Raw genomic sequence first — 12,247 nt, 5'->3', positions numbered from 1 at the left:
AGATAAACTTGTCTGGGGCTATGGGTCATTTCCTGTGTGAAAAGTTGTTTTCACAGTCCAGAGAAGCAATGCACAAATGCAATGGCATGCCCACAGTAACCTGGGAAGGCTTTAAGCAATTGGCCTACCTGCGGAGGAGCCAGCATATATATCCTAAGTTTCTGTTTTCTGAAGATAGACATTTTGAAGGTTGAGAGTTCCTGCAGAGAGATTTTGACTAATGCTTTAAAAAAGTAAAAAACAAGAGCCTGAACAAGTCAGATTAGACTAGATGAGAACAGTAGGTGGGACTTCAAGGGGTGCCAGGACCAAGAAAAGAGCATGTCCTCAGTCCTTAGGGCATGAGGTCAGGGGAATAGCCTGAGGTGGCCTATTGGCCAGCCTTCAATGTCCCGTGGAAAAAGTATGTGTTGATCCAAGCCACTGAGCAGATCTGCTTCCCCTGGGAGCAGTAAGATACTTGTCCCAAAATCCATGGGTGCCTCATTTTTTATTTTTTTTTTTTCCAGGAGGAGGAAGCTTAAGAGTGGGCTGACAACTTAAAATACAGCCTAGCTGACCGGCATCATGGGAATCAACCAGCCTGCTTTGTGGAAGACATTCAACTCTAAACTGAGATTTCCTTGTTTACCTCTGGGTCAGTCCAGTGTGGTGCCTGTGCCCTGCAGTCTCCCATGGGTAAAAATAAAGAAAGAGAGCTGAGTTTTTGAAACTCGGTGTTCCGACAGCCAGAAAAGATCCTGGTACCTGGCCTTAATTTACCCGCAAGACAGTTCTGTGAGAGAAATGCTATACCTTTGTCTACAGATAAGAAAACCAGGGCACAGAGTGGTTAGGTAATCTGCCCAAACATGCCAATATTAAAATTTTTCAATTAAATTAAATTAAAAAGACTATGTAGCTGTAGAATCCAGATGTTTAAACACAAAGCTGTGCTCTTTATCAATGAGGTTATACATGGAAAGTCCTTTGACAGTGCCTTCTGAACACAATGAGTTTAATAAATGTTGGCTACTATTATTATTCTCCTTTTATATACAGACATTCATATTCCAGTTAAAATTATCACTTAAGATTATCAGTTAACTAAAAATTATTTAAAATAACAATGTGTTAAAGTATATTCTACTGGAACTTATACTAGGTTTAGGTAGCATTTGTGGAGCCAGTCTCCTGTATTCATACTCTCGTATAATCTTGCCCAACTTGTATCAGGGTTGAGCTGTATGATCAATAGGATAGGGAGGAAGTTATAGAATGTCAATTGAGGTTAGGTTATAAAAGACATTGACTTTTGCCTGTCTGTCTCTTAGAGCCTTCACTCTGGGATGGATAACTGCCATATTATGAGTAGCCCAAGAGGAGACCCCCATGTCAGAGAGCTGAGGCCTCTTGCCAACAGCCATGTGAGGGAGCCATCTTGAAAGTGGATTCTCCCACAGTCCGATCTTCAGATGGCAGCAGTCCTGGCCAACAAACAGTATGACTGCAACCTCACTTGAGACCTAGAGGCAGAATACCCAGTGAAGCCCACCAGGTATCTTAGCCTTTAGAAGCTATGTGAGATAGTAAAAGCTAGTTGTTCATTGTCATCATGTTTGGGGGAGTTATTATGCAGCAATATACAACTGACACGTTATCCTTTCTAGAAACCTTCTACTGAATCCCAGTATTTTGTGCCCTCCTCTATGATAGCACCTTCTATATTCTAACTTACATGTTTTCATCTCAGGCTCCCCTTCTAGAAAATGAGCTTGAGTACAGAGACTGACACTGTTCCTGACATTTGGATTCTCCACATCTAGCATAGTGCTGCAATTGGCATGGACTTAATTCAATAATTCTATATTATTGTACTAAACTATATCCACTATATGTCCTTTTTTCCTTAAAATATGGTCTGTATTTCATATTTTTCATGAGTTCATGTCATTCTTGCCATCTACAAAATTAGGCCTGCTTTCAATCAACTAGTAGTTTGTTATTAAAGCTAATATCAACATTTGTATTATCAAATACCTTTACACATCTTTTTCATTTTTGCAATAGAATCATACCAACTTTTAACAGAAGAGTTTAAGTAATGTGTAAGGCAGAAACATTTTTGTGCTTTGAAAACCATTGTAGTATTAATCCAGAATTTTTATTTTTTCAAATACGCTCAAACACCTAGAGATAAAAGTAGTTCACCAACTGAAAAAGGTAAATAATTTCTTAGAGAATATTACATGAGTAGGTTATACAATATCAGGGAGTTGTTATTAAGTTGGAGCTTATATTTATTAACTCATATTTAATATAACTATATTGTGAGTAAAGATATTCATGTACCTATGATTCATCCACACTCTGGTACTATAGAGACAACATTCATAATTTTTCTCCTAAAGTTTAATATAAAGCTTGGGTGATCAGTTACCTTCCTTATTTTGTATTTATAAAATAAGAAACCTATTAAATACATCCACTTCGATGCATTTTTCATCATGGTTATTACGAGGTGATGATATTGGACTAAAGTATATACATTATATGTCCTTTTTTCTTTAAAATATAGTCTGTATTTCAGATTTTTCTCATGAATCCAGGTAGTTCTTGCCATCTACAGAATTAGGCCTAGAAGTGGTGATGTCTAAGAGCTCTATCTTCAGGAAACAAACAAAGGCCTACTTCATAATTTTAAAGTTGTCATTTATCCTTGCTCAAAAAGTAACAAAATCCAACAAGTGAATGGATGCCATTGCTATCAATATGTCCCCAGATGAAACTATTCTGAAGAGAACTTTGTCAGCTCTGAGTGCTCTGAGGTTTATCTATGAGCACTCAGGTGTGGGTGGGGCGTAGAGATCTTGACATTGACACATAATGGTAATGTAATTAAGGCAAAGCTCAAACTGCTTGCCACACATGTAAAATAAGATCTGTTAGCTGTTACTGCCAATAAGTCGAGTGGCAAGGAGGTAGAGCAAGGAAAAGGAATCAATTCATAAATCCAGCAAGCTAAGAAGATGGAGGGCTAGAGTCCTAAAGAATCATCTTGAGAAAGTACAGAATTTAGGTTTCTTTTATGTCAAATGAAAGGAGAGATGGGAGAGGTTTGAAATCCGGAGGTGATTGATGATTGCAAATATCTGGATGCCAGCAAGGGTCCAAGAAAGATAATGAAACTTCTTTGCTTTTGGTAAACCACATCCAGTTGCAGAATTTCAGTCACCAGGTCCCTATAAATATTTGATGAACAATCATTATTTTTGTACCCTTGTTTCCTTGGAGAGGTAGGATCGGGCCTAAATGGACAATTAGACATGCCTCGAGGGGTCCTAGATTGGAGAGGGTGCAGGCTGGGCTGAGGGACACACACACACACACACACACACGTGCATGAATTTCGTGCACTGGGCCTCTAATATATATATGTATGTAAGCCTAAGCAACCATTTGACCAGTTGATCAGTAGCTATGACGCACCCTGACCATTAGGGGCAGACACTCAATGCAGGAGCTTCCCCCTGGTGGACACTGCACTCCTATAGCAGGAGCACCACTCAGTTGATCAACAGGCACCAGATGCCCTGGCTCATGGCTAGTGATCACAGCTGTGGCAGCATGAGCCTCTCCCACCAACACTCTCCCACGGACACTCCTCCTGCATGCCTCTCCCCCATTTGGACCATGGTAGTTGTCTTTTTCCCCTTAACCATTCACAGAACAAGAAAAGAACAGCTTTGCCCTAGTCTGTGGTCAACAGGAAGACCACGTTCTCTCCTTGGCTATCCTTGATCATGACACTTGCTTCACAGATACAGAGATTCTCGATGTGTTTCAATCCAAGGTTTTCCCACATTTGCTTTCAGCTCTCTGGACCTACCTGTAACCCTTCTTATCTCCCAGCCCCTGCCTCTTCAGGAGAAACACTTATGTGGCAATATAGTCAGCTGACATGATGCACTCCTGGTAAGTGCATTATGCAATGAAAAACTTACAGTTCAGGAACCAAACTTTGTCCCCCTAAGGATCAGTTCAGTAGCTACACTAATGCTTCCACCACCCACTGCTTCTATGAAATGTTTACAATCTAAGCTTTCCCCTGAATAGAGATGTTGTCAAGAGGTTCAGTGTATGTATAAGAGGCAGACAGAATAAAAAAGTGGTTTTATATAGGCTAAGAGGAAGTTAAGGAATTTTTGATGGTTCAAGATGGAAGCTGGAAAAGCCTTTGACTCAGGACAAAGGACCACACAGTCCTTAATAAGAGCTATACCTCAGGGGAAAGAGAGGGAGCCATCAATAAGAGGGAAAGAAGCTAAACTGGCTCCAAGGTGCTTACTTGCAGTTAGGGGTCAAAAGCAAACTACTCTTTAGAACCTGTTGGCCTCCTGAAGGCAAATTAATCTGAGATCATTGAGTTTCTACAGGCCATGCATTCCAATGCAGCATCAACATGGTGTGCTTCAGTCTACTTTAAGGTTGAGGGTGCAGACCTCCTGGTGGAAGAACATGCTGTGCATTGATGTTGCAAGGAGAGCTGCAGATGAGCCACCCAGATCTCATTCATCTCTGTTCTTGCCTCTTGGTTGGTTTCTGGGATCTGTTGGTTTGTTGGTTGGTTTTGTGCTTAATTTGAAATCTTAGTTTTTATTGATCTACACCAAAACCAATTAGTACCAGAAAGGGCACCTGACTTGCTTGGTGGTTGAACGTGGACGTTAGATTCAGGCAGAATATTCCACAGCTTATAATGTGTCTAAGACACTTGTGGGTTGTCTTAAGGATTAAGTGAGAAGATGCTTGTAAATAAAATCTGTTAGCTGTTACATTCTATTTACACTCATTGAGATTTTAGTGGTGTTTGTCCTTGCTCAGGTGAGGCTTTTCAGGGTCATAGAGGGGTTCTCCATGAAGGGCAGGTCTGGCTTGCACCATCACCAGCTCCTTGACCTAGCTGACTGAATTTGGACAAGCTCCTTACATCTCTAAGCTTCTGTATCTTTTCATCTGAAAAAAATACATCCCCCAAGGGGGCTGTGGGGAGCAAATGAATGTGATCATCTGAAAATTTCAAACTTCTATGTCAAGCCAACAAAAGATAGCATCATAATTTGTTATATAAATAGAATACATACTTTTACGTTTCTGATTCTCATTCTGGTTGAACTTTTACTTCTGTGATATAATAAAACCCCTGGATTTAAAATTATAAGGCCTAAATTTAGGTCCTGGTTCTGCAATTCTGTCATTCATTACCTGTGTAACTTTGATCCAGTCACTTAACCTCCCTGGGCCTCAGTTTTCTCATTTAAGAACAAGGCTAACATTATCTACCCACAGGTTTTTGTAACAAAAAGAGAAGTTGTTGGGAAGAGAGGAAGAAGAATGCATTTTGTAAATTGAACACTATCCAAATGTGATTGCTATTAACTTACTTTCAAATGGGCTCCCTCTGCATTCTGAGCCACTGCACCCTCCTCCACTTAGAAACTACAGTCTGGATTCCTCTTGTCAACATAAGAGAACTGCCCAGAAGTATCAAGTTTGGTTTGGCATTCGTAGAAATAGTAATTATAATTAAAGCCCCCATTTATTGGACAGTTGATGTGTGCCTAAACTGGTCTAAGCAGTTTACATATATTACATCAAACAGCACTTACAACTCTGTGGAGTTGGAATTACTCTTTCCAGATTGCAGATAGGCTCGGAGAGGTAATTGTCCAGAAGTCACATGCCCAATAACCTGAGATTTGGACCAGCACCCAACCCCACACACTTAATCACTATATATCACTATTCTTTCCTCCTGTTTGCATCTTGGAAGAAGAATAAAATCTATTTGGAAAAATCCCAAGTCCTAACTTCTTAATCTTCATATTAAACTGTATGGAAAATGTTTAGCACACAATTTAAATTATGACCTGCTTTCTCGCTCTCACTCCTCCCAAATAACTGCAGTGATTAAAAAACAAACAAACAAAAACCTTGATGTGACAATCTCTGTTCCTCAACCTTAAGAGTTATAAAAAGTCTGAAAAATAAAAGACAGATAATCTTTCTAGAAATCCATTTGGTTAGTTCTAAGGCTTTTTAATATATTTGACATAAAATATTACACACACATGCACACACACATCTTTAAAGCTTTTTTTCTTGTTCCACAAAAGCAGCAGAGAACATTTTTCCCAGGACTGGAACTCAAGATAGTCCTGATACCAGATGCCTCCACAAGCCGGGCTGCTGTCAGTGGGACAGAGGGGCTGCCAAGAAGCCAGACCTTTTTCACTCCACATTTGGTCTGAGGCCAGAGTGTTGTCTTTCAGCTTTTTTAGAAAGACCTCCTGGGGAGAGGTGGACCCAGCAATGACTGTATGTGACCATCATGGCCTGTAGGGTGTGGAAAAAATGTAAAAGCCTTTTTAAATGGCCAAGATCTTACCTTTTCTCTAATGCAAACAACAACAACAAACAGGAACAGTCCAGATTAATCTTTGCTTAAGGAGATAGGGAGTCCTCATTCAAGATTGCAGATGATGCTAATTAACTTCTGGTGAGGACAACGTCCTAGTGCTGTGGGCCTTAACAGCAAGCTCAGACCCACACGGTTGGTCACAATATGCTTATGCTTGTGTTATTCAAAGTGACACCCAAGGAAAGTTGTGCTAAGGTTGGTAAGGGAGGCACACACTTGTGCAGATCTCTCTGAATCAGTTTTGAAAGGAGATATTCAAAAGGGAATACATTGAAGGAATAGGAAAGGAGGTATTATTTTAAATATTCTTATTTGTTCTATCAGATTTTTACTTTTATACCATTCTATAGAATGATAAGGATGTATATACTTGGCCTCCAGGATGGCATGGGGGCTGGAGACAATAGAAAAGTAAATGCTTCAAGTCATTGGCAATCCCTAGTGCATTCATTCAACAGTTATTTGGGAGGGGGTGGGGGGGGTATCACTGTAAACCAGGAAAGGTGCCATGTTCTAGAGATACAAATGACCAAGAGCAGGCATCACCACTCCCCTCATGGACTTGGTATCTAGTACAGGAGATGGTCAATAATCATATAACCACATGAATATATAAAAAATTAAAACTGTGACAAGTACTAAGAAGGGGTGGCCATGGTGCTTTGAGAGCCTAAATTAGGAGAATCTGACCTAGTCAGAGAGGCCACTAAAGGCTTCCCTGAGAAAGTACTGCTTCTGCTACCTATTGGATGAGCAGAAGTTAACTAGGTAAAGGAATGGGGATGGAGAAGGTGAATTCCTGGCCAAGGGAACAGCATATGCAAAGGCCTTGTGTTGAGAGGGAATCATCTTGCTGGGAAGTCAGAAGTATGAACTAAGGTCACCAGGAAAGCCCAACACTTCCGCCTCTGATCTCTACATCCCCACCTTATTCAGGCATGCTTTGGGTTAAGATTGTTTTCCCTTAAAGAGTTACTTTATGCTCAGGAGAATAACTTATTAAGTCAAGTGAATGGTGTTATCTCTTCCATTTTCTTCCTTTTTTAATAGCCAAAAGTCCTTGAGGTAATGGCCACAGTCCTTAAGATTTGTACAGATATTTTGCCAAAACTGGTTTGGCTCAGTGGATAGAGTGTCAGCCTGCGGACTGAAAGGTCCCAGGTTCGATTCCAGTCAAGGGCATGTAACTTGGTTGCGGGCACATCCCCAGTGGGGGGTGTGCAAGAGGCAGCTGATCAATGATTCTCTCTCATCGATGTTTCTAACTCTGTATCCCTCTCTCTTCCTCTCTGTAAAAAAAAATCAATAAAATATATATTTTTTTAAAAAAAGATTTGTACAGATATTTGAATAGTACTGAAGAAAAATAATATTTAATTAGCAAAATAATATCTTGCTAGCAGTCAGATATTTAATGAGGGGACTTTCTATGAAAATAGAAGAAAAACAAAGATTAATGGTTAGTAACATAGTATCTGCATCCAAAGGACAGCCAGTCAAGATTTTTAAGCTCGAGCTTGAAGCATCTCTAGATGGTGGAGTCAGGATGGCAGTAAGCACCTGAAGAATCTTTCTGGTTTGCTATTTGGTGCCGCTGGGGATGGCATCATTGTTCCAGTGAAGTTTCTGAGTGGCACATACAGCAAAAGGCATGAAGGCTGCCCAGATGTCATCATCTGTTGTAGACTTTGTTGTTGTTGTTATTGTTGTTGTTAATCCTCGCCTAAGGATATTTTTTCCCCTTTAATTTTTTAGAGAAAGTAGAAGGGGAAAGTGGGAGAGGGGAGGGAGGAAGAGAGAGTGTGAGAGAAACATCCATGTGAGAGAGAGAGAGAGACATCAGTTGGTTGCTTCCTGCATGCAGCCACCTGGAATTTTACCCCTGCAACCAGATACAAGCTCTTGACAGAGAACCAAACCTTCAACCATTTGATTCGAGGGCTAATGCTCTAAACTGCTTAGCCACACCAGCCAGGACTATAGTCTTTTTCTTTTTTTCTTTTTTCTTTTTTTTTTTTACACATTTATATCAAGCAATCCAACTTTAGCTTGCATAACTTTGTGAAAAGGGCAGTTTCAGTTCCAAATCAAGGGGGAAATTTTGGGAATGTTAATTTTGAGTTATAGCTGGATATTGGAAGAAACTAGAAGAATTCAGGTCTTAGCCAAGACTGGCAAAATGAGCTAGACAGAATCTGCAAGGGTGCACTATTGTTTTGTCATTGAAACAAACAAAAAAATTCTTTCTATTATCACCTCCATTTCTATCAAATATAAGCAAAGTAAGACTAATTTGTTTGAGAACTATGTCTGGTCTCATTAAACTTGGCCTGGTTATTCACATTAGGGCACCAGGAGCTTGCATGGTCCATTTTGAGTTTGTTTTGCTAGAACTTTTCAGAGGGAATCCCAGATTGGACTTTGGAAAGCTAGGAAATCAAGCCAAGAATACACTACCTCATTTTGCCTGTAATGAATACTAATTTGACTGAATTCTTTTTTTCTCGCTGCTCCCAAAATATACTTACTTACCTGCAAAGTGGGGAACCCAGGAAGCCAAATACAGGCCAGCTTTCCCAAAGGGGGCTTCCTTAACGCTGTCCGGTCACTTCTGAGTTGATGCACATCATTGGCAAACATGACATTCCAGGCTGTCTTGTTACAAGAAGAACAGATTCTTATTGAACTTATGCAAATAACTACATTGCTATGAAAATAAGAATACTAAACGTTCCCACATTCTAGAGAGATCATATAGGAAGAAAAAATAAATGTTTCAACTCTGTTTACAAAGGTATAGTTCACAATATTGCTGTAAGTTACAATAGTTTAAGAGAAAGGGGTTTCCTTAAATCTGGAAAACAAAACATTAAAGAACTAATAATCTCTTAAACAAAAGTCATTAAATATTATAGTCATCCTTATCAGTTCACTCAGGCCCGTGAATTAATTCTTTTTCTGCTTGATCTTGGGTTCAAAATTTTATGAATCTATCAGCTTCTTCTTTAGTTCTAGAAATTCTTCCTCAGCCTGGTGGCATGGTCTCAGAGTTATCCCAGTGAGGCCATCATGGATCATTCTTGTGCATAAATGCTTTCAGAGGAGACTCGGGGTAAAACAGCACCTGTCTGTGAAAGGCAACGGGCTTACAATTACCTTGCTTAAAGTTCTGATGATAGATCATTTGACAAAGAATAATTAATTATTTCTGTGACATTCAACATTTTAACATAATAACTGGACAACAAGAGTATTAATTTTTTTTATTTTATTGATTTTAGGGAGAAAGAGAGACAGGGAGAGAGAGACAGAGAGAGAGAGAGAGAGAGAGAGAGAGAGAGATTCTCTGTGCACTTATTTATTCATTCATTGTTTGATTCATGTCTGTACCCTGACCAGGGATCGAACCCACAATCTTGGCATATCAGGATGATGCTTTAACCAACTGAGTTACCCAGCCAGGATCAGTATTGCAAATGTCTAATAACTTTATAGAATTTCTGATATATCTATATTAGTATCATAGAGCCATGCAGATATAACCTAAGAAGATTTATTATCACTTTTTAATGCAATTTGTCAGGTTTACTTTTTACTTATTCTGACATTGGTGGAAACCGATGTCAAGAACTTAAAGGCAAGCAATAACTTCTGTTTTCTACCTCTTAGCTAAACAAAAATGCATGCCTTGTGGCCTTTTCATTAAGCCAAACTTGCTTTTGCTTTTATACATTTCACATGAGAAGGCAGTATTACCTTCTCATGAACAAAATGATCAGGTTACTGAAGGACCATCTTTAGAGGAAGTGTTTAATAAGCATATTTTGTTTAAATAAATCTTCCAGCAAAAGAAATGGAAGATTTATTTCCTTTACTTAAGAGAAGGCTTTGTAGCATTATCTCAAAATTCAGCATCTCCTTTGGCTTGTTTCTCCCTTGGTTCCACACAAGCCTTATTAATGGTTTGTTTCCTAACATCTCCATCTTCATACATTTTCTTACAACATTCATCAACCCCTCGCTAGCCTGTTTCAGAGTCATAAGAGGGCTTTTCTTTCCCTTTTCAACTTCAGTTGGGTAGTTGTACTACATGTGTTTTGTTGTTGTTGTTGTTGTTTTGTTTTGTTTGTTGCTTTCTTCCTACACAATATAATCCCCATATCTATCTTGACTTTTTTGGAATTGCCTTCCACAGAGATGGGTTTCAAGAGGTTCATGCTCATGAGGTAAATATGCCCATTTTAACTATTTACCAAAAGGTCATGTGCTCTCTCTGCGACATGTGCCAGCAGGTCCTCAGTGGGGACTGGATGACCTCCAGTTAAGGTAATGTGGATTCTCACAAAATTATCTGGCTGATCCCACCCATAATTACTGATTCCCACTGTATATCCCATCGTAATGGGAGCGACCATCACAGCTGGGTTCTCATTGTCCACAGGTTCTGCTTCCCTCTGTAATTTCTGCTGCATCTTGTTCTTGATTCCTGTCTGTCTTAGATTTTTCAGCTGTAAGAGCATCATGAACTCTTTTTTTCCAGTTACCTTTTCCAGAAGCACTGTCTCCTCTTCTAGATCCTTCTGTAGCTCTTCCACAGCTGAAGCCATGGTCCGGTTGTGTTGGGCAAGGCCCGAGCTGCAGTGTGCCTGGGGATGAGCAGGAATCTCTGCCCCAGCTTGAGTGGCAGTGCCCACGGGCTCTTTCATCGCTTCTTAGTTGACAACACTGCCCACGCAACTGCGAATAGCAAAGAACCCTAATTGGTCAAACGTCTCTCTTCTACAAGGTGACAGATTTTCCGGGAGTGCTCTGGGAAATCTTTGTTTGATGTCAAACTGGATTTTGGAAAGTCGTCAAAAATGTCTAAAGGTGTGAACACTTGACTGCATAGGATCACCGGTCCCTGTGAAACCATACTTACCGTTTCACCAAAGTGACAATTCGAGATTTCCAAGGCACATACAGAAAGATAGTTATTAAAACTTAGCTCTCTTAATACTGAGAAGTCTTAATTTTCTTAAGTAAACCAAGACTTGATAAAGACAGCACGAAGCTCAGGAACTTCTCTAAGACACAAACTATTGGTTTCCTAGGCAGATAAATTAAAGGGCAAAAAAAAATTTTTTTTCATAATTTCTTATTAAGAGTAGACCAATAATCTAAGAAAATTGTTTTGTTTCAAAAAGAGAAAACCAAGTTCTAGTCTTGCATCTGTGTACTATAAATTCCAAGACTAATTTTTTAAAAACTCATGTAAATAAATTCACCTGATGTTGGGCAGCATTGGACACCCAAGAAAAAATTCCTTTTCATGATTCCTTGTTCAAAAACCTTCCAAAAATTGTTTTTAATTCATTCATTTTTGTGTGTGTGTGATACTCTTCTCTCTCATTCTGGAACAGTCATTCTACATTCAGACAAAATTACTCTTCTTTTCCCCTAACAAAAATACATACTCATGCCTTTCCTTATTGAAAATACATCTTCTTTTCCTTATATTCAGAGGTGGGTTGTTTTTTTTTTGTTGTTGTTGTTTTTTCTTAACTGTTATTACTTCTAGTAGATTTACTTACAATATAGAATTTATAACTATTAATAACCTTAATTTTCAATGAAAACTAGAAGCTGACAATTATGAATTGTCTGTCACAATTATCCTATAGCAAATATCTGAATACATCATTTTACAATTCTCTAGAGGCATATGTCTTTTTCATCATAAAGTTTCTCATATTTATTAACAGACCCAAATATTTTAGCTTCTATGTACCATATAAAAACAAGATG

The 12,247-nt window shown here is 39.1% G+C and overlaps 1 pseudogene across 1 annotated transcript; it reads right to left on the bottom strand.

Moving 5' to 3' along the window:
- Positions 1-10,361: 10,361 nt before the first annotated feature.
- Positions 10,362-11,067, bottom strand: LOC311620740 (calcyclin-binding protein-like; annotated as a pseudogene). The gene has a single exon. The product of its transcript is annotated as a calcyclin-binding protein-like (transcript).
- Between the last annotated feature and the right edge of the window lie 1,180 nt (positions 11,068-12,247).

Source organism: Pipistrellus hanaki (assembly GCF_964339955.1).
Source record: "Pipistrellus hanaki genome assembly, chromosome: 3".
NCBI classification, from domain to species: Eukaryota; Metazoa; Chordata; class Mammalia; order Chiroptera; family Vespertilionidae; genus Pipistrellus; species Pipistrellus hanaki.
This window is presented reverse-complemented; position numbering and strand designations above follow the sequence as displayed.